Source organism: Mandrillus leucophaeus, unplaced genomic scaffold (assembly GCF_000951045.1).
Source record: "Mandrillus leucophaeus isolate KB7577 unplaced genomic scaffold, Mleu.le_1.0 Scaffold263, whole genome shotgun sequence".
Lineage (NCBI taxonomy): Eukaryota > Metazoa > Chordata > Mammalia > Primates > Cercopithecidae > Mandrillus > Mandrillus leucophaeus.
The window spans coordinates 1,909,640-1,932,001 of record NW_012102732.1 but is presented as its reverse complement, the minus strand read 5'-3'; the positions used below and the strand labels follow the sequence as shown (position 1 = coordinate 1,932,001).

Here is a 22,362-nt window from a genome sequence, read left to right as displayed (position 1 = left end):
CTTTTTTTTTTTTTTTTGTAATATCTTGGATACCAAGATGATCAGGCTGAGTGGAGAGAACCAAGCTGAACTCTTTCTCTGCCTTTTAAGGTCTGTAATCTCCATCCATCCATTCATTCATTATGAGCACTTGGTCATCGCCTGTGGTCTTGATGAGCAGTTCTTTGTGTCTTTGATTTTGTCACTGAAAGATTGCATCCTCTTTCCAAATACCTCTAGAAAGCTGTGGGGGCTATCTATCCGTCACAGCTGAGTATTACCTAGCTTCCACACAGCATTTTATACAATGGTAGAAAGGGACCTTCATCACATCTAGGGTCTCGTTTATACCCACGAAGGAGGTACAATCTCTGTTGTCCCAATTTCAGGAAATTGAGGATCAGGAGGCGCAGTGACCGGCTCCAGGTCATGCAGAAGGAACCCCCTCTGACTCCCAGTGCCCTGTTTGTCTTCCGGAGCGCTGGGGCCTGGCGGAGGAAAGTCGCTGGGAGCAAGAAGGGCTGGCAGGGCCCTGAGGGCTGAGATGGGTGTTGAGGTGGGGAGGGCGGGATGCTCCTTCTCTCCTCCGCAAAGGGAACCCTTCTGATTCTGACTCTAGAGCTCCAGAGACCGGATCCGAGACGCGAGTGGAGGTGGAGCTACACTAGCCTGCAGCCCTGAGGGTGTAAAAGGCCCATTAAGATCCAGGTCAAATCAACCTATGGAGTTGCCCCCCAGAGGGTCCAGTGTCCCCACAACTTGACGGGGATACTCAGCTGTCTCCTCCCCAGCTCCAGCACTTCCTCCCAGCCCTCGCGGTCCCTCTTCCCAGCCCCCGGGTCGGTCCCGCCCCAGCTTTCGTCTCCCCCGCCCCCGGAGGCTGGACTCTGCCCCCGCCCCGCCTGCCCCCTCCCTCCCGGGGGCGGTGGCCCGTGGCGGGCGCAACCATTGGCTGCGGCGAGAGCGAGGGCCGGGGCTGGCGGCGCTGATTGGCCAGGACGCTCGGCGGAGCCAGGGAGTCCAGCGAGTCGCTGGGGGAAGCAGAGCAGACACCCAGCGCGGCCGGAACTCGGGGCGCGCATCCCGCAAGTCGGAACCCGGTGGTTCGGATCCCGCGGAACGGAGACGGGGCCTGGAGGTGAGCGCGAGGCGCCGGGTGGCTTGGGACGGGCCCTTCCGAGGACAGCCGAGAGGAGGTCCTTCTGCCCTGCCCCCAGGGAGCAAAACCCGGGCATCTTCTCCTAAGAAACGGAGCCCGCATCTTCCCAAGGCGCGAGGCCCCTCCCCCAAAAAGACAGGCGCTCCTACCCCCCAGAGAGCAAAATACCTTCCTTTCTCCTTCAGAAATGGGCCCTTCCTCCTGGCTCCAGCTCTAGACAGAAGTCCTCTCCCTCTTACCCCTTGAAATAGAATGTGGCCCCTAAAAGTGGTCCCCAGGTCTCTAGAGCCCCCTCACCTCTTGGGAGACTGATGCCCCTTCCCCTTCCCCATCCTTAAAAAACTAAGTTTGGGTGTCTTGCTTCTCCCCTCTCTTTCGGAATAATGGGGGTCTTCTCAGCTCATAAATGACAGTGACCTCCCCCTCCATGAAAAATGGAAGCTCTCCCCCCATCATAAGACAAGGAAATCCCGGAGCAGAGACCTGCAAGTCACCCTCCCACCCCAGATACTGAGCTCTGGAGAGAGAGATGATTCACCCTTAGCCCTGCCGGAGACCCCTCCCTACCCGTCAGAGAGGCAGGGTGGCCTCTGTTACCACCACATTAAAGGCTTCTGGGGATTTCCCCTGTCCTCCCCAGTAAAGATGTAAAATGAGGGATCTTCATACTCAGGAGCAGGGCAAAGGTCTGGCCACCCCTCCAAGTCATCCACCTCCCTCCACTCCTCCCAAGCCCTTTCACACAAACCCCAACCTAGTAACGCCCTGCGCCATCTTCCCACTGCTCCCAATCCCATCCTTCTCTACCTCACCCCAGCTCCACTCCCACACCTGGCTGCCCCACCTATTTCACATCCTCTCACCTTTCCTCACCCACCCTGGCCAAGGTAAGACCGGGGGGGGATTCAGTGAGATTTAGTAAGACTGGAGCTCTTGAAACTGGGATCCGGGGCCTAGAGGCCCTTCCAGGAGTCTTCAAACTCTGACAGCAGAGATGGCCTCTGAGGCAGTAGGACCAGCAGAGACCACCCGACACCTCTCCCCCGCCCCCCACCCCAACACACACACAAAGGGCTGTGTTCAGTGCATCCTCTCTTACAGTCTGAGAGGACTACTGGCCCTCTTCCAAGAGGACCCCCATTTTCCCCCTAAACTCCTGTGCACCCCCTCAAGCTCCTGTGGGCATTGCCTGGTGGAATTCCCTGGGCATTCAGCCAAGAGAGATGGGTGCTACTGTGCCCATCCAATGGGGAGGAGACTGTTGGCTTTGCTGCTTTGATGAAGCTAGACTAAGGGACAGGATGTTGGTGACCTGGGGGTGGGGAGGGGGTGGGAAGAGCTCTTCTCTGGTGGGTCAGGTTGGGGGGTAGAAGAGAGGGAGGCAGTGAGTCGTGTCTTGCTCTTTGGAGCCTATGCTGCGGCGTGGAGTCATAGAGAAATGTGTTTCCTCAAGGCCCAAAGAGATCAGCCCCAGGGAGAGGTAAATGGTCCAGTCTGGAGTCCTAAGACCTAAAAGGGCTTCTACATTGAAGACGTGGCCCCTTCCTTTGAGAGTTAAACACACAGAGGCACAAAAGGGGAAGAGACTTGCTCAAGGTCACCCAGCCTGTGGGTGACAACTGGCCCCAACCCCTCCAGGACCCTTAGGGTGCTAGGATCCCTGACACAAGCCCCAGTCCTCACATTTACAATGGGGACTTGGGGACTGCTGGGTCCCAAGTCCCCACTTGTCAGAGGAAGCGCCAAGGCTCTGCGAAGGTCACGAAGCCAGGAAGGGGCAGAGCTGGAACTCAACCTCCGTTCCCCAGCAGGTTGCCTCGGGGAAAGCATTCCTCGGTGTCGGTGCATCCCTGCTTCCCCGTGTGATCTTTGTATTGAGGCCATTGCCAAATCTAGGCTTGCCAAAATCCAAATTGACCCAGGAGAGCTAATAAGATCAGTTGCAGCTAATGAGAATCAGATACTGGAGTGGAGGCTACTGCAGGAACCTCAGTTGCCTAGCTGGCTTTGCTACAAGAACTTTGGACAGGACCTAAGGATGTCACATCCCTTCCCTCCAAGGTCCCCTCCCTCTTAGCCCCTACCCATGCCCTCTGGCTTTGAGTTCCCTGCACATTGTCTCATCTCTATTCAGAGCCCTGTGTCTTTTCTCCTGGGGCATTGCATGGGAAAAGAGCTGAAATTCTGGCAGATTCTGTAGGACCATCCCCCTAGGCAGCAGGGACTGGGTCCCTACAAATGAGAGAGTCTGAAGTAGGGGCTCTCTCTGTTTCTGCCCCCACCCAGTTCCCAGCTAAAGGATTGGTTGTTGTACCCCAACTTTGCCAAGGCGAAGTTCAAAGCATGAGGGGAACCACGGTAGAGAGGCGGAGAGGTTGGTCCCTGGAGACCTTTTATCTGGGTTTGGAGCACAAATCTGCCACTTAGTGTCTGATCTTAACCTCTCTGTGACATATCCTTGGGGTAAAATGAGTTAATTCTCATAAAATGTTTAGCACACAGCAAATGAGCAGAAACAATGATTACACGTGCAAAGTCATAAAACCTCTAATCATGAAGTGGGGAGGTGCTTTTGCCTTAAGGCAAAACTTGTAACCCTTGCTGTAGATAATCTGTGAGGGCTAAGGCGCCTGGGGACTAGGCGATGCCTTCCCAGAGTGACAGTGTAGTATATGGAATGGACCACAGACCCTGAAGCCAGATGGAGCAGAGAGTTGGTCACTGGTAGTGTCTGTCTGTGGAACCTTAGGCAAGTCATTCATGTCTGTGAGCCTCAGTTCCTCATCTTTGAATGAGGTTTGTTGGAGTTGGACATCAGAAAAGAGACAGGTCTAGATGAGAGGTTCTCATCTTGGGCACTGTTGACATTTGGGTCGGAGGATTCTTTGTTGTGGGACCCCCCTGTGTATTGTAGGATATTCAGCAGCTCCTCCGGTCCGTACCCACTAGATGCCAGTGACACTCCCCACCCCATGAGTCATGTCTATCAGAAATGTCTGTAGACATTGCCAGATGTGCCCTGGGGAGCAGAACCATCCTTTTCCTTCCTTATTGAAAACTGCTGGTCTAATACATGGCCTTAAACATAGTTAATACTTAATATAAAACAGCTTCCTAGCTGAGGCGGGTGGTAGGCTTGAGCCCAGGAGTTTGAGACCAGCGTGGGCAACATGGCAAAACCCCATCTCTGTAAAGTACAGGAAAAAAAATTAGCTGGGCAAGGTGACATGCCCCTGTAGTCCTAGCAACCTGGGAGGCTGAGGTGGGGGAATTGCGTGAGCCCGGGGAGGTCGAAGCTGCAGTGAGCCGTGATCACACCACTGCACTCCAGCCTGGGTGACAGAGTGAGACCCTGTCTCCAAAAAAATAAAAAACAAAATAAAACCAAAAACAGCTTCTTTCTTGCACAAACTCCTTGTTTTGGTTTCCATGTAATGAGGAGAAGGAGATGTGTCTAGCTGCGGAGCCTTCCAATGTTAATAACAGTTTTTAATTTCTCACATTTACACAGGATTTTCTTGTTTGGTTTTTGTCTTTCTTTTCAGTAGAGACAGAGTCGGGTGGTCTCGAACTCCTAGGCTTAAGTGATCCTCCCACCTTGGCTTCCCAAAGCGCTGGGGTTACAGGTGTGAGTTACAGGAATAAGCCACAGCGTCCAGCCTACATAGGACCTTATCATCTCCAAAGCACTCTTGTGTCTATGACACTGTTTCTCACTCTACAGATAAGCAAACTAAGGCTCCCAGAGGTTAAAAGACTTGCCTAAGACCGTCACCCGCTTCTCCACCAAGGATCAAAGAAACATCCATGCCAGAAATTGTTTGAGAAACAACTGAGTTCTGGGCCCTGTTCAGATTAGTTATCAGGGTCTTTCGAAACTTCAATGGCATGCCCTTCGGTCCAGCAATCCCACTTTGAAAAATCTCGCATAGAAATGCTCACACTTGCGCGGACATAACACAAAAATGTCTATGGCAGAGCCTGCAACACCAGTATAGGAATGGGTTACAGTATATGCATTCATGTGGGAGAATGAGCAGTCTTTAGAAGAATGAGGTGGATCCACATTCCTGACCTGGAAAGGTTCCTGAGGCATATGATTTAATGAAAAAGATAAAGTCACAGAATCAATATAGCAAGTATGATCCTATTTTTTTTTTAAAGTAAATATGCATGAACATAGATAGTTAGGGAAATGGAGAATTAAAGGGACCTAGATAGTATATATGTATGAGAACATATTCATGGGGGAAGAAGAAGAAAATAAATCTCCACCCGCTTCCCATGCATTAAAAATGAGCAAAGTGAGCTGGCCACCTTGGCTCACATTTGTGATTCCAGCACTTTGGGAGGCTGAGGCAGGAGAATCACTTGAGCCCAGGAGTTTGAGGCTGCAGTGAGTTGTGAACGAGCCACTGCACTCCAGCCTGGGCAACAAAGGAAGACTCTAAATAATTAATCACAAAATAAAAATTAAAATGAGTAGAGCACAACCCACAGAAGTTGAGAGACTTGGTCACACCAGAAGTTGCCAGTGGCGAAATTCAGCTTTGAGTTTGCCAATAGTTTTTGGGGCCAAGAGACAGAAATCTGAGGCTCATCTCAGCAGGCCAGGCCTCCTTCCTTACCATGGGAGAATTCCTTTTCTGAGCACCTAGAGGGATCCTGGTATCAGACTGACTTCACCTGAATCCAGCTTTCACCCACGTGATGACCTCAGGCCAGCCACTTTAACTCTCAGTGCCTCATTTCTCTATCTCTAAAATAGCTAAAAGACAAAGGAAAAAACATGAAAGCCAAAAAAAAAAATGGTAGAAGGAGGAGGCAATAGTAGAACCTCCCTCATTGGGCTGCTGTGAGGATTACATAAAACCATGTGTTCCAACCCCTGGTACTTAGTAGGTGCTTAATTAATACAAGCCCTGGTCTCTCACACCTTTTTTTTTTGGTTTTGGTTTTGGTTTTGTTTTTGTTTTTGTTTTTGTTTGAGACGGAGTCTCGCTCTGTCGCCCGGGTTGGAGTGCAGTGGCCGGATCTCAGCTCACTGCAAGCTCCGCCTCCTGGGTTTACGCCATTCTCCTGCCTCAGCCTCCCGAGTAGCTGGGACTACAGGCGCCCGCCACCTCGCCTGGCTAGATTTTTGTATTTTTTTAGTAGAGACGGGGTTTCACCATATTAGCCAGGATGGTCTTTATCTCCTGACCTCGTGATCCGCCTGTCTCGGCCTCCCAGAGTGCTGGGATTACAGGCTTGAGCCACCGCGCGCGGCCTCTCGCACTGTTTTGTCTGCTTGCCTGCTCCTTGCCAGGAGGCAGAAGACAAAAGCCCCAGAAAGGACAGTGGGGGCTCCTGAGGCCCCAAGAATGCTTAGCAGGCTAAATCAGTTGTCCTCACTTCTTCACTCTGCCCTCGGATCCACCATGACCACTGCGCTGCAGGAGCTTTTCACAGAAAGCCTGAGGGAGCTCTCTGAGGGGGTCTGTGTTCTAGCTCCTCCTTCCTGGGGTCTAACCATCCTTGCTTTCTCTAGACACTCCACACATTAAACTGTCTTACCCGTTGCAGGGATGGGATGCCATCATGTGACCTCTAATTACACATCCCTTCAATAATAAGATTAACTCTCCAAGGGCAAGTTTTCCTCCTCCTTCAAAAGCTATCTCACATTGCTTTTATAGGTAGACTCCCCCGACCCTCCCCCCACCTCCAGCCAGGGAAAACCATTTCTCCTCCTCCCAACTCCTGTCATCTACATCCTAGACTTCCTGGGTCCATCACACCCTAGATTTCTTGGGTCCATCACTGTTTGCTGGATTTCCTCCCAATCTGTAATTGCCTGGAAGCAGCCATCACATCCATCACATTTATTCTTGTGTCTCAAATGCATAGCACACTTCCCTATGCACACAGTAGATACTCAAGGAGCATTGATTGAATGCAGAAATGTATTTTTTAAATTGGGGTAAAATACACATAACATGAAATTGACCATTTTCACCATTTTATTTTTATTTACTTTTGGGGGTCCCGGGGGAGTCTTGCTCTGTCACCCAGGCTGGAGTGCAGTGGTGTGATCTCGGTTCACTGCAGCCTCCACCTCCTGGGTTCAGGCAATTCTGACTCAGCCTCCCAAGTAACTGGGATTACACGCATGGGCCACCACCACGCCTGGCTACTGTTTTTGTATTTTTAATAGAGACGGGGTTTCAGCTTGTTGGCCAGGCTGGTCTTGAACTACTGACCTCAAGTGATCCGCCCACCTCGGCTTCCCAAAGTGCTGGGATGACAGGCATGAGCCACTGCGCCCGACCTCCACTTTTTGATTATTATTATTGGGGTCATTGTGGCGAGTGTGAAGCAGTACCACATTGTGGTTTTGTTTTGCATTTCCCCAATGACTGATGGCATTGAGCATCTTATGTGTTTGCTGGTTATTTTTATGTTATCTTTGGGGAAATGTCTACTCAAGTTCTTTGCCCATTTTTGAATTCAGTTGTCTTTTTGTTCTTGAGCTGTAAGAGTTCTTTTTTCTTTTTCTTTTGCTTTCTTTCTTGTTTTTTTTTGAGACAGAGTCTCACCCTGTCACCCAAGCTGGAGTGCAGTGGCATGATCATAGCTTACTGCAGCCTTGACTTCCCAAGTTCAAACGATCCTTCTGCCTCAGTCTTCCAAGCACCTGGAACAACAGGTGCCACCACACCTGGCTAATTTTTTAAAAAGCATTTTTTTGTTGAGATGGAGTCTCCCTATGTAGCCCAGGCTGGTTTTGAACTCCTAGGATCAAGCGATTCTCCCATCTCGGCCTCCCAAAGTGCTGGGATTACAAGTGTGAACCGCCTCGCCTGGCCCAGAGTTCTTTATATAAATGAATGTTTGTTTGTGTCACTATTTCTTCATCCACTTAAATATTTGCTCAGCTCCTGTAGGTCACACACTGTCTTGTGATCCTGGGAATAACACCAGTTCCTGCCCATCAGGAACTCACAGTCTACTGCAAAGTTTCTCAGCCTCAACACATTTTTTTTTTTTGAGAGGGAGTCTTGTTCTGTTGCCCAGGCTGGAGTGCAGTAGTATGATCCTGTTTACCCGGACCTATAAATAGGACCTAGTTTGGAAATAGAGCCTTTGCAGAAATAATTAATTAGGTTAAAATGAGGTCTTCCTGCATGAGAGTGGCCCCTAATCCAATGACTGGTATCTCTCTCTCTCTCTCTCTTTTTTTTTTTTTTTGAGATGGAGTCTCGCTCTGTTGCCCAGGCTGGAGTGCAGTGGCACAATCTCAGCTCACTGCAACCTCTGTCTCCCAGGTTCAAGCGATTCTCCTGCCTCAGCCTCCTGAGTAGCTAGGATTACAGGCGCCCGCTACCACGCCTGGCTAAATTTTGTATTTTTAGCAGAGATGGGGTTTCACCATGTTGGCCAGGCTGGTCTTGAACTTGTGACCTCGGGTGATCCGCCCGCCGCGGCCTTCCAAAGTGCTGGGATTACAGGCGTGAGCCACTGCTCCTGGTCCACCTCTATACTACTGACGTGGACCAAGGCCGTCCTGTGCCGGATGTTTAGCAGCATTCTTGGCCTCCACCCACGAGATGCTGGCAACATACTTTCCTCCATGTTGTGACAGCCGGAAATGTCTCCAGGCATTGTGAAGTGTCCCCTGGGGAACCAGATTGCCCCTCGTTGAGAATCACTGGTTAGAGGCTAAGACAGGCGTGTATATCTACAATTTCAATCAGATTGCTTGTGCCTAACAGGATACACACAGACACAGACACACACACACACACACACACACACACGAGGCATTCAGCATGTATTTGTTGGATGTTGGATGGCTGGGGGTGTGGATGGATGCATGGATGGACAGACACAACCCCTTTGTTGGTTGGCTAGATTGATGGATGCATGTGTGAATGAATGGATGAATAAATGAACCCAATTTACAAACCCTACCGTGGGAAAACAGAATGCTGTTCTTCAACCAGAGTAGCCTACCCCTTTATCTCTGTCTAGCACGGTGTTTTTCAAACGTCAGCATCAGAATCCCCTCAAGATCTTGTTAAAACACAGATTGATGCCCCTGCCCACCAGAATTATGATTTAGTAGAATCACTGGCGGGAAGAATGCTCCCAACTCTATTTCCATGTTCTCTAGGAATCCTGGACCAGCCCCCGGCGCCTGCCAACCTTGTCCATTCTCAGAGGTCCCGTAACCTTCACTGCCAGCATCTCCCATTTAGGTGCTAACATCTATTACCTTGGACATCGGCAACTTGCCGGCACTCTGTCCCTGGGCTGCACTGAGAATTCCTTCAAAGGTGGGAACCACCGTGTTCTAGTACCTTACTACTAAAAGTGTGGTCCGGCAGCCAGCAGCATTGCATCATTTAGGAGCTAGCTAGAAATGCAGAATCTTGGGCCCCACCCAAAACTACAGAATGTGAATCTGCATTTTAACAATATCCCCTGGGGTGGTTTGTGTGCACTTTTAAGTTTGAGAAGCTATTTTAGACGGATCTGTAACCCCCACACTCAGAGCTAAGCTAGGGATAACTTTGCTGATAAGTTACATTGACAGCATCTGTTACGATGTAAGTGGTGCCTGAGCTGAAGCATCTTTCAGGCATTATTGGCCGTTTGTATCTTTGCCTTATGTTATCTGTTGAAATGTCTACACTGGCCTCGCTTTATCTGTGGGAAAACGGAAGCCCAGAGGAGCAGTGCCTTGCCCAAGGTCACACGATGGCCATGAAGCAGAGTGGAGATCACCCTCCACTCCTTAAAGGGAATGGGATCAAGAGCATTGAAATGTTGTATCCACTGAGCAGGGTGGCACATGCCTGTAGTCCCAGCTACTCGGGAGGCTGAGGCAGGAGGATTGCTTGAGCCCAGGAGTTCTGGGCCGTAGTGTACTATGCTAATCAGGGGTCTGCACTAGTTTGGCATCAAAATGGTGACCTCCTGGGAGTGGAGGACCACCAGGTTGCCCAAGAAGGGGTGAACCAGCCCAGGTCAGAAACAGAGCAGGTGAAAACTCCTGTGCTGATCGGTAGTGGAATTATGCCTGTAAATAGCTACTGCACACTCCAGCCCTAACATATTATAACTAACCCTGTTTCTAAAGAAAGAGAGAGAGAAAAAAAAGAACTGAAATGCTGCAATGATAATGAAAATATGGGGTGGAGGGGGAGCATTCTGAAGCTACTTAGGTCTGTCCTCTGAAAGTGGAGAAAGGAGAGATGACTTAAAAGTGATGCAAGAACAAGAACTTAAGTTGTATTTTTTGGTTCATTCAACCAGTGTTTATTGGGTACTTACTAGACTCCAGGCATGGTTGTCTGGTATCTATAGTATTGAACAAGGAAAGCCAGGCCTCCCTTTTGGTGGCTTATCTGGAGTGGACAGATGTAGCCATCTGGCATTCATTCATTTGTCAATGAGTGTGTTCATTTATTGTATGATTTCCATGTGCAGTACAGTAGTAGGGGTGTGTGTGTGTGTCTATGTGTCTGTGTGCGTGAGAGAGACAGAGAGAGACGGAGGGAGAGACAAAGACTCAGCTACCACACCAGCGTCTCTTCTAGACTAGCCATGCGGAAACAGGCCCCAAAACAAGGAACGCACAGTGAGGAAAGTGCCAAAGGTGTGTGGGAGTGAATACAGGTTCAAGCTCGAAGCAGAAAGAGGTTACCACTCCCCGTTCCTGGGGATTCTGGGGAAGAAATTTCAGGAGGAAAAGGCAGAGAAGAAGAAAAAGAGACTCTGGTCAGGGGGAGCATCATGAACAGGCCCAGAGAGTTCATAGGAAGCCGTTCCAAGAAAATCGCAGGGAAAAAAAGAATAGGCCGGGCATGGTGGCTCACACCTGCAATCCCAGTGCTTTGGGAGGCTGAGGCAGGCGGATCACTTGAACTCAGGAGTTCAAGACCAGCCTGACCAACATGGCCAAATCCCACCTCTACAAAAAATACTAAAATTAGCTAGGTGTGGTGATGCATGCTTGTAGTCCCAGTTACTCACACCTGCAATCCCAGTGCTTTGGGAGGCTGAGGCAGGTGGATCACTTGAACTCAGGAGTTCAAGACCAGCCCGGCCAACATGGCCAAACCCTGCCTCTACAAAAAATACTAAAATTAGCTGGGCATGGTGATGCATGCTTGTAGTCCCAGCTACTCAGGAAGCTGAGGCAGGAGGATTACTTGAGCCCAGGAGTTTGAGACCAGCCTGGGCAACACAGCAAGACCCCTCAAGACCCCTTCTCTACAAAAACTTTTAAAAATTAGCCAGGTGTGGTGACGTGCACCTGTAGTCCCAGCTACTCAGGAGGCTGAGGCAGGAGGGTCACTTGAGTCAAGGAGGCCGAGGCTGCATTGAGCCATAATCATGCCACTGCATTCCAGCCTGGGCAGCAGAGCCAGATCCTGTCTTAAAAAAAAAAAAAAAAAAAAAAAAGTCGGGGGTAAAATCATGAATCTCATACAGATACAAAAACACTCAACGATTTTATTAGGCTCATTCGATGAGGGAACCAGGCAGACATTAGAACCAGTTCAAAGGAGCAGCCAAATAAAGTACAAATATGTGAAGAGTAAAGTGACGTCTAAATAGATTCCCAACAGAGGCAAACATGGTTGGACAAGGCAGAATTTGCTTGTCTACCAGTTTTCTACAACTTACAAAGGAGTCAACGAAATAGTTTGAAAATAATGAACAAGGCCAGGCACGTCAGCTCATGCCTGCAATCCTAGCACTTTGGGAGGCCGAGGTGGACAGATTGTTTGAGCTCAGGAGTTCAAGACCACCTTAGGCAACATGGTAAAACCCTGTCTCTACCAAAAATACAAAAAATTAGTCAAGCGTGCCTATTGTCCCAACTACTCAGGAGGCTGAGGCACAAGAATTGCTTGAGCCTAGGAGGTATAGTTTGCAGTGAGCCAAGATTGCGCCCCTGCACTCCAGCTTGGTCAATGGAGACCCTGTCTCAAAATAATAATAATAATAATGAACAAGGCTAGAATCAGATAATCCAAAAATTTGTGTTGTAAGCAGGTAGCGTATAACTCTTTTTTCTATAAAACCAATGTTCGGCCAGGTGCGGTGGCTCACGCCTGTAATCCAGCACTTTGGGAGACTGAGGCAGGTGGATTGCCTGAGCTCAGGAGTTCGTGACCAGCCTGGGCAACACAGTGAAACCCTGTCTCTACTAAAAGTACAAAAAATATTAGCCGGGCCTGGCAGCGTGCACCTGTAGTCCCAGCTACTTGGGAGGCTGAGGCAAGAGAATCGCTTGAACCCAGGAGGCGGAGATTGCAGTGAACCCAGATTGCACCACTGCACTCCAGCCTGAGCAACAGAGCGAAACTCTGTTTCAAAACAACAACAACAAAAAAGCAAACAAACAACAACAACAATAAAACAGTGTTCAAATGATGGAGAGGCATGAGTGGATGAGGAGTGGCAAGTGAAGGTCGTAGGAAGAGTAGATCATTTCCCGCCAGGTGACCCGTGGTCATGAATTTGGACTTGACTCAGAGACTCATAGGGAACCATGGAAGAGAGTTAAGCAAGGCAGTGATGTGATTTTTATTAGCAGTTGAGAAAGATCCTCCTGGAAGCTGAATGGAGAGTAGACAGACATCTTCTCCCACTAGCCTTTGAGCTCAGGTTTCATTAGGGAAACAGCCAATCCCAGGGGCAGATTACTGGCCTTCCTGCAAAACGTTTTAGAACCTGGAAGCTCCTTCAGGGCAAGGTTGGCCGAACACCAGCCAAAAGAGCAAGGCACCACCCAAGCAGGACAGGGCTGTTTTGTGCATGGGAACAAAGCCTGCCTCCTCTCTCTGCCCAGAGCTGTAAATAGCACTCTACTGGCTTCGCAGGCTGAGCGCAGGTCTGGGGACAGCCTGGAAATGTGCACACCAAGGAGCATTTGTACAAATGAATGCCTGCATGCAGATTTGCATGCCTGGCGTCCTGCCCCAGCCCTAAGTGTCCAGTCCTGCAAAGGGCTGAAAGCAGGGCTCAAAGAAGAGCCACACACAGAAGAGTGTGGACATTCTGATCTAGGGACAGGTTCCAGGAGGGATTCAGAGGCAGACTGGCAGGGTGAATGGGAGAAAACATGCAGAGGACCCTGGACACAGTTTTGGCTCCAGCTTTACCCGTGATAATGACAATGAGCCATGAGTAGTGGCCACTCACATTGGCTGTGTTTGTGTGTACTTGCTCACCTTGTCGCTCACAACAGCCCTATGAGGAAAGGCTGATCAGATTTCAGAGACAGGAAATGGAAGCTCAAAAAGGATGACTGACTCGCCCAGGGTCTCCTACTAAAAGCAGCATTTCTAGTGAGAAACTGAGGCTTGAAGACTGTGGAGCCCTGGTGTCTAGGACTGACCCACAGGGACACCTCTGCATATGCCCACTGCTCTCTCTGGCCTCAGTTTACTCATCCATCAATGGGTACAATAATGTCTTTTCACCTAGTGATCACAGCAGAGTTTGGGAAGACCAACTACCACTGCAGATGAGAAAGGCTTGAAAAGTCATAAATGCTCAATATGAACTGGTGGTATATGGAGAGAGTCTGAAAGTGCTTTCCTTAGCCCCCAGAGACAGGGTATGGAGTGCAAGACCAGCCTTGTTTGTACTCAGGGGCTTTGGAAGTGCAGAGTGGCCTTGGATGGGTGGAGGTGAAGGCATGCTGAAGCTTGCTGAACCACTCCCAGATCACGGGTGAGCCAGGTTGGGTCTAGTCTGTTTTTTTCCCTTGAGAAGGAAGAGATGGTGGGTGCACTGGTGAAAGAGTGGGAAACAGTGACTCTGAGGTGGGGACGCACATCTGGTTGCAAAGTGTTTGCTGAGAGCACTTGGTCACCTGCCCTCCCACGGAGCAGGTGCTAGTCTTCAGTCCCGTTCTTCCGGGTTCTTCAGAAGCTGAGCTCTGGTCTGTAATCCCAGCACTTTGGGAGGCCGAGGCGGGTGGATCATGAGGTCAGGAGATCGAGACCATCCTGGTTAACATAGTGAAACCCCATCTCTACTAAAAATACAAAAAAGAAAAAAAAAGGCTGGGTGTTGTGGCACTTGACTGTAATCCCAGCTACTGGGGAGACTGAGGCAGGAGAATAGCTTGAACCAGGGAGTTGGAGGTTGCAGTGAGCTGAGATCGCACCACCACACTCCAGCCTGGTGACAGAGCTAGACTCTGTTTCAAAAAACAAAAACAAAACAAAAAAAGAAGCTGAGCAGCTTGCTGTTTGTTTGGACTGAGCACTCCTTCCAGCAGCAGCCACCTGCCAACAACTCGGATCATTTGCGGGTCATCCGTCGGGTCCCACGTGGTGCATCCCCTGAAAGGCCTGCGGTGGGGCTTGGGGTGAGGCCTGTGTCTTAGACCTGTGAGATCAGGGAAAAGTCCTGCATCTGGAAAGCAGCTGTGCTGCTGGCTCCCTGAGTGCCCGGGAGCCAGTGACTTCTGTCCAGACCTCAGTTTCCTCATCTGTAAAATGGCAACAACAAAACTACCTTTTGAAACATTATATGAATGGTTGTTAAATTGGAAAACCGGATGATAAGATTTGAATGCTTTTTTTTTTTAGGAGACAGGCGTCTCACTCTGTTGCCCAAGCTGGAGTGCACTGGCACCATTGTGGCTTACTGCAGCCTCGACCTCTGGGCTCAAGGGATCCTCCTGCCTTAGCTGGAACTATAGGCACATTCCCCACCCCGCTATTTTACTTATTTTTTTGTAGAGGTGAGGTCTTGCAATGTTGCCAAGGTTGGACTCAAACTCCTGGCCGCAAGCAATCCTCCCACCTTGGGCTCCCAAAGTGCTGGGATAAGAGGCATGAGCCACCGCACCCGGCCCCAAGTTAAATGCTTCCTACCTACAAGACACTGAGTACTACTTGGACTATCTCATTTTTATTTTTATTTATTATTTATTATTTATTATCTCAATAAGGTGGGAAAGGTCCTCTTCTTTTAAGCTTCTTCACCAAGGTCACAGAGGTAGCAAGAACTTGAAACAGGACTTGAACTAGGATCTACCTGGCTCCAAAACCTAAGTCTTCAAACATGGGATTATTGGAGGACCTCCAAGAGCCAGGGACTTAGAAGCCCACCTGCTTCCCTTCCTGTGCCTTTATTCCTCAAGTCTATATATACTTTGTTTTTTGAATAGGCAATCATGGCACATGATAAAACATTCAAACAGGGCAACTCAATCTACAGAAAAAAATAAATTTTTCTCCCTCATCCCCATCCTGTGGACCCCTTTGCCTCATGAGAGGCAAATAGTCACCAAGGCCAGGGTCTTACTATGTTGCCCAGGCTGGTCTCAAAGTCTTGGCCTCAAGCAATCCTCCTGCCTCAGCCTCCTGAAGTGCTAGGATTACAGGCATGAGCCACCAACCTGGTCTTTTATGGTTAATGCTTTTTGTATCCTATTTAAGAAGTCCGGCTGGGTGTGGTGGCTCACGCCTGTAATCCCAGCACTTTGGGAGGCCAAGGCAGGTAGATCACAAGGTCAGGAGTCCGAAACCAACCTGGCCAACATAGTGAAACTTCGTCTCTACTAAAAATACAAAAAAAATCACCCGGGTGTGGCAGGCACCTGTAGTCCCAGCTACTTGGGAGGCTGAAGGAGGAGAATCACTTGAACCCGAGAGGCGGAGGTTGCAGTGAGCAGAGATTGCACCACTGCACTCCAACCTGAGTGACAGAGTGAGACTCCGTCTCAAAAAAAAAAAGAAAAAAGTCCAAGGTCAGTTGTATTGTTTCTTCTATTATCTTCTGGAAGCTTTCATGTCTTGCCTTTCATATTTATCTCTAGCATCCACCTGGGGTTGATTTTTATATATTGTATTAGGTAGAATCATGATTAATTTTTTCACCTATAGGTAGTTCATTTGGCCCAGTATCACTGCCTCCATTGTCAAAAATCAAGTGTCCATATATGCATGTATGTGTTTCTATTCTCTGTTCAGTTCTGTTAATCAGTGTGTTTAATCTTTGCCCCCATACCGCCTCTTGACTGCTGTAGCCTTAGAATACGATAGGCATTGCCTCATTGCTCTCTAAAGAGACTGCACCAATCAAGACTTACTAACAATTCGACAAAAATGTACTGGGCTTCCACAGTGCCAGATGGTATCATGATGGGAATTCAAGTTTAATCATATACATAGCTCCTACCTTGAAGTTTACAGCCTTGTAAGTGACGAGACATGAACCAAATAACTACACAAATAGAGGTAACATGTGAATGTGATGGGGCCACAAAGGGGAGCCATGTAGGATTCGGTGCTAAGAGAAAGATGTGATCGGTGGGAGAGGTTCAGGGAAGTCTTGTCTGAGAAAGTGAGTCATGAACTGATATCAAAAGTGTGAGTAGAAATGAAGGAATCAGAAGCAAGGGAAAAGCATCTTGGGCGGTGGGAACAGCCTCTGCAAAGACTGAGGAGAAGCCTTCCCGGGACAAACACTAGATCCTCGTGGTAAAACCCAGAGTCAGGAAGGTAGTGTGCACAGAAATTGGAACAGTGATAGGGACCAGACCTCAAGGCCTTTAAATTACATTCAAGGGCTGGTTTTTATACCTAGAACAACTATCCTAAGAACAATAACAAAAGTCACCTTGAATATTCCAGATTTAGGGTAGTTTCAAGAGCCTTTTCAGCACAACTAGGGTTGCTTCTTGGCAGGAGAAGAATGTGTATGGCAACCCCTGGAGTGACGCATCAGTTTTATTTAGCTTCATCCCCCAGTTCCTGGCACTGAATATTTCATTTTTGCTAGCAGTGGAAGCATCAGTTTTACTGTGCAGTCAGCCTGAGTTCTGCCAGCAGCAGCATCTGCCTGGCACCCTCTCAGGTCTGGAACTCTTTTCTCCCCAGCCTGGTGAGGGTCTTGCCTGCCGGAGTGTCCCTTAAGGTGGACCACAGTGCCGTGAACTTGAACTGTTTCTCCTCATTCACCGTCATCTCTACTCCTCACCCGTGGAGGCATGATTCTCACTCTGTGGATAAGAACACAGAAGCTTAGAGAGCTTAAGTCACTTGCCTAAGACCACACAGCTTCCAAAGGACAAATATAAAATTCTCCAACTCTATAATTTCCTACATTTTTTGTGGTACTTCTTTCCTTTTCAAAATATAGAGTGAGTCATACTCATCAGGAATTTTACCTACAGAATGACAACATTTCTGGGGAGTAGGACAGGATTCTGAGATGTTTCCAATCTGTGCCTCGAGCCGATCCGATGACTTATCCAGACCTAAGACCCTCATCTCATTCTTGGCAGTGCCTTTTAAATTTGGCAGCCAACATGGGGTTTTGGTTCTTTCTGCACCAAGTGGAGTAATTAAGAAGGTTTTCATCAAGGTAAACATCTGCTGGGTTTCTATAGAATTGTGGGGAGGGAGTTGAATATACACCAGCACTCAGAATCTCATTAAATGGGTCTGCCCCTTGTTCCAGGATGGGAGAGCCAAACATAGCAGACAGGATTGATGTTGTTTTCATGAATGTAGGTGGCCACTGTGTTCTTTGTGGGTTTTCAAGGTGGGAATTTGTTGGCAAAGGAACGAATGAAGAAGCCAGGAATAACACTGCTTCAGGAAGGTTTTAGAGCCTGGGGGAAATAATATAGTTTTAGAATAAGTATTAGTAGTGTGTTAGGGAAAAAAAAACAAACCCTGAAAAATAGAATACAGATTTCGGATAAGCACTCCCTTTGTCAAACCACATTTGCCCATGTTGGCACACAGCTTGTTGCTACAGCCACATCTCCTCTGTTTATTGAGTATCTACTTGGTGCTTGGTAATATACTGTGTACTATGAGTACCCTCTCTGGGAACCCCACAATAACCCTTTGATGTGATTTCAAATCCATTTTACAGACGAGGGGCTATTACACAGCTTGCACCAGGTCCTCAGAAACCAAGTGAGGGAGTTGGCATTTGAACCCCTTCACCTGAAGGCTTGCACCTGCCTGTGGTTAATACATCGCCTTGGAGCAGATAACCTGCCACATTTCCTGGAGAGCAGGGTTCTCAACTGCTGCAACTGTGCTGCCCAGGGAATTTTTTTTTTTCCAAGACAGTCTCTCGCTCTGTCGCCTAGGCTGGAGTGCAGTGGCACAATGTCGGCTCACTGCAATCTCTGCCTCCTGTGTTCAGGCAATTCTCCTGCCTCAGCCTCCCGAGTAGCTAGAATTACAGGCGTGCACCACCACATTTGGCTAATTTTTGTATTCTTAATAGAGATGGGGTTTCACCATGTTAGCCAGGCGGGTCTCGAACTCCTGGTCTTGCTCTGTCACCCAGACTGGAGTGCAGTGGTGCAATCAACAGCTCACAATGGCCTTGAGCTCCTGGGCTTAAGCAATCCTCCTGAGCAGCTGGGACCACAGGCACCTGCCACCATGCCTGGCTACCTTTTTTATTTTTTGTAGCAATGGGGTCTCACTATATTGCCCAAGCTGGTCTGGAACTCCTGGGCTTAAGCCATCCTCCCACCTCAACCTCCCAAAGTGCCGGGATTACAGGCGTGAGCCACCGCGCCTGGGGCCGGCTTAGAAAGATTTTAATTTGAGGTTCGCAGTTGCCATTGCCACTTTGCTGAAAAAGGGCTCAAGTTCCAATGGAATGTGGAGTTGGTCGTGATGGGTGCATTCCCAAGGCTGAGACATCCCTGGAGTAACTTTAGGCGTCTGTCCTGGGCTGCGTCCTGGTGGAGAAGGAAGCACAGGAGAAGGAAGGCAGGCCGCCACATCCTAACACCTGAGTTCCGGTTTGGGACATACAGAGAGCTCTGTGCTCCCGCCTACACTCTGCCTTCCCCAACTTCCTCCCCATTCCCAACGTTTCACTTGATTGTCAGGCCCAGCTGGCAGCATTCAGCTGGAGCCACTGGGTCAGCAAGCCTGAGAGGTGATGACCCATTAGTAACTGGGGACAAGGGTGTTCGTCCTTATCTGACCAGTGACTGCGTCCCCATGAGCTCAGTTCTTTGTTCTGGGTCTCGAGTCTGGAGAACCCCAGCTTTGCTTGGGGACGTCCTTTGGAAGTAAGAGCAGCATGTGAAAACTACACAATTTGAGAATAAAGTGCTGAGTCTACAAGACATCTCCCCACTGGAGTTGGCATTGTGGGAGAGAGAGGCGAACTCCTCGGAGATTTCTGTTAAAAGACTGGAATGAGAAGCAGATGGTTCATACTGGTTGAGATAAGAGGCCAGCGCCTTGCTGTACTTTTAATTTTCTGCAGGAGCCAAATAATTGTAAAGATTGTGTTTCTCCACCTCTGCAGAATCACCCCTAAGCACTGCATTCATGATTCTGCAGAAAAACGAGGCAGCCAGACAGACCTGGTTCAAATCCCAACTGCCACTTACTTGTGGCAAGAATAGAATGAGTTTTGCTGAACCTTATCTCAGCCTCAGCTTCTCAGTCTGCAAACTGGCACTACTCCACTGCATCACAAGATGTTTAAGAGCATCAGTGATGTCTGGAAATCAGTTAGCATGGCGTGAGGATAGATAAAGCCTGATCCACCAAAGGGCCTTTTGGCTTTCTTTGCCTCCGTTTTCTCATCCGCTAAGTGGAAAGAAATTTTCCTTGCATTGGAGTGATGTTAAGTCTCAAAATGCATAGCACTCGAAGTCAGTAGAGATACAGAGCAGTTTTCAGTGGTAACTGAACAGAGTGGCTTGACTCCAGTACACCAGCTCAATGCCAGTTCTTGGGGTTCAGCAGTTGACCCGAGGGAGTGGACAATTAAACAATGCACAGAACCTTAGAACCTGGGACCATGAGGGATCTCTGAGCAGATCGGGTCCAAACCAAGTCCCTTTGCCTGATGCTTAAAGCCTGTCTCCTGCATCTTAGAGAAGAAGGCGTCCAGCCTCCAGAGTGGATCCCACTCCAAGGCAAGGAGCTTTCCTAGTTACTGAGCCAAAATCTGCCTTCCATTTTGTAACTTATTGAAGATTGCAACCATAGTACAGGACAGAGCTGGGACTCAAACCCAGGTCTGAGTGCACAGCCCATGACCCTAACACCTGGGCCTCATTGCCTCTGTAATCCAAGGTTCCTTCGGTTGCATTCCATTCTGTCCAGGACTCAGCACAGCACTGGGAACCCAGCAGGATTAAAGAAGGGCCAGGGTGACCGTGCAGGGGGACCTTGGGGAAGAAGGCTGCCCTCTGCTCGGGAGCTCTCAAAAGTTTGGGATCAGGCCGGCCATGGCGGCTCACTCCTCTAATCCCAACACTTTGGGAGGCTGAGGCGGACAGATCACTCAAGGTCAGGAGTTCAAGACCAGCATGGCCAACATGGTGAAACCCCGTCTGTACTAAAAATACAAAAATTAGCCGTGTGTGGTGCACGCCTGTAATCCCAGCTACTCAGGAGGCAGAGGTAGGAGAATCACTTGAAAGGAGGCAGAGGTTGCTGTGAGCCGAGATCGTGCCACTGTACTCCAGCCTGGGTGACACAGCAAGACTGTCTCAAAAAAATAAACAAATAAAGAGAGAAGTTTGGTATCGGCAACCTTACTGTGGTCCCTGAGCTCTGGCCAGCCCTTCTTCTGGCCTATAGATGCTGATGGACCCATGGGACCATCACAGGAGTGAATAGGAAGTTTTCCAAGCAGCCAGGTGCCCTGGGGGCAGATCGGACAAGCCTGGTCTTGGACAGGCCTCTTCAAGCTGACCCCAGGGCGTCCACTTCCCCTGTGGAGGAAGTTCCTCAGGTTGAGCCATCATTCGTTGATTTTAATTTTTCCTCCTGGAAAACTGGCCTGCTGTTCCCATCCCCAGAGGCGTCCGTGTCCCAGGGAATTACCAACACTCAACATGTAACTTACATTGCGCATTGACTGTGAAATCAAGGAAAACAAGAGATGAGGAGCTTGTGTGCTGGCAGAGGGAGACCGATGAATCATGAACGAATGAGAAAGAGACAGATAAGGGTGACAAAAATAAAATGTGTTGATCTGAAAGCAGTGGGGCTACTTTAAGTTTGGGTCAAGGAAGGCTGTTCTGAGCAGGTGGTATTTGGGCTTAAGAATGAGACAGCCGTTTTGGGCCTGGGGGAAGCTCATTCCAGGCAGGGACAGAGCAGATGCATGGCAGGTCCCACGTTGGGAGGACTTGAGGTCATCATTAGAAGGTTGGGTTTTATTATCTCTGCAATTAGAGATCTTTGGTAGGTTATTAACTAGGGAGTGACATGATGTGTTTCACTTTAAAATAATCCCTCTGGCTGCTCCGTGCAAAGTGGATTGAACAAGACCTCGATGAGATCAGAAAGACCACTTAGGCGGCTGCCACAGCCAATTACAAGTGGAAGTGGCTTGGATTCAGGTGGAGACAGGAAGAGAGGATGACTTGGAAATGCCTGGAACAGTCCAGACACAAGCAATTGCAGTCAGTGCCTGGGTTCAGATCCGAGCCCTTGTAATAATGTATGAATTTGAACCTCCCTTTCCTCCTGTGCAAGCTTCTTTTGTTGTTGTTTTTTTTTTTTTTGAGATGGAGTTTCACTCTTGTTGCCTAGTTGGGGTACAGTGGTGTGATTGCAGCTCACTGCAACCTCTGCCTCCCAGGTTCAAGCGATTCTCCTGCCTCAGCCTCCCAAGTAGCTGGGATTACAGGTACAAGTGACCACGCCTGGCTAATTTTTAGTAGAGATGGGGTTTCACCATGTTGGCCAGGCTGGTCTCAAACTCCTGACCTCAGGTGATCCACCTGCCTCGGCCTCCCAAAGTGCTGGGATTACAGGCGTGAGCCGCCGCACCTGGCCCTGTGCAAGTTTTAAATTGCAGGAGGTGATCTTTTTTAAATTGGAGGTGGTAATAGTAATAACTGACATGATTGGTAAAAATATTCATTGAGATCATACATTCACTTCCTGGAGCTGCTGCAAAAAATTTGCCACAAACTGAGTGACTCAAAACAATGAAAATTTATTCTCTTCCAGTTCTAGAGGCCAGAAGTCCAAAATCCAGAGATCAGTAGGACTGTACTCTCTCTGATGGCCCTAGGGTTCCAACCTGGTCTGCTGCCAGAGGAGTGGTTGAGAGTAGCTGAGCGCATGGCCCTCCTTCAGCAATTGCTCTGTTCTGTTGTGTGGAGAAATCACATTTTGTTTATCTGCTCATCTGCTCATGGACCCTTGGGTTAGTTTCCACCGTCTAGCCCTTTTTTTTTTTTTTTT

The 22,362-nt window shown here is 48.9% G+C and overlaps 1 protein-coding gene across 3 annotated transcripts in view; it reads left to right on the top strand.

Annotated features, from left to right (window-relative positions):
• Positions 1 to 972: 972 nt before the first annotated feature.
• Positions 973 to 22,362, top strand: part of ABAT (4-aminobutyrate aminotransferase) — a 110,352-nt gene continuing 88,962 nt past the window's right edge. For 2 of the 3 annotated variants that reach the window (XR_001006502.1, XM_011984210.1), the window contains exon 1: positions 973 to 1,117. The gene's annotated coding sequence lies outside the window, so the exon portion shown is untranslated. The remainder of the gene's footprint in view (positions 1,118 to 22,362) is intronic. The other variant, XM_011984206.1, reaches the window with a different exon arrangement.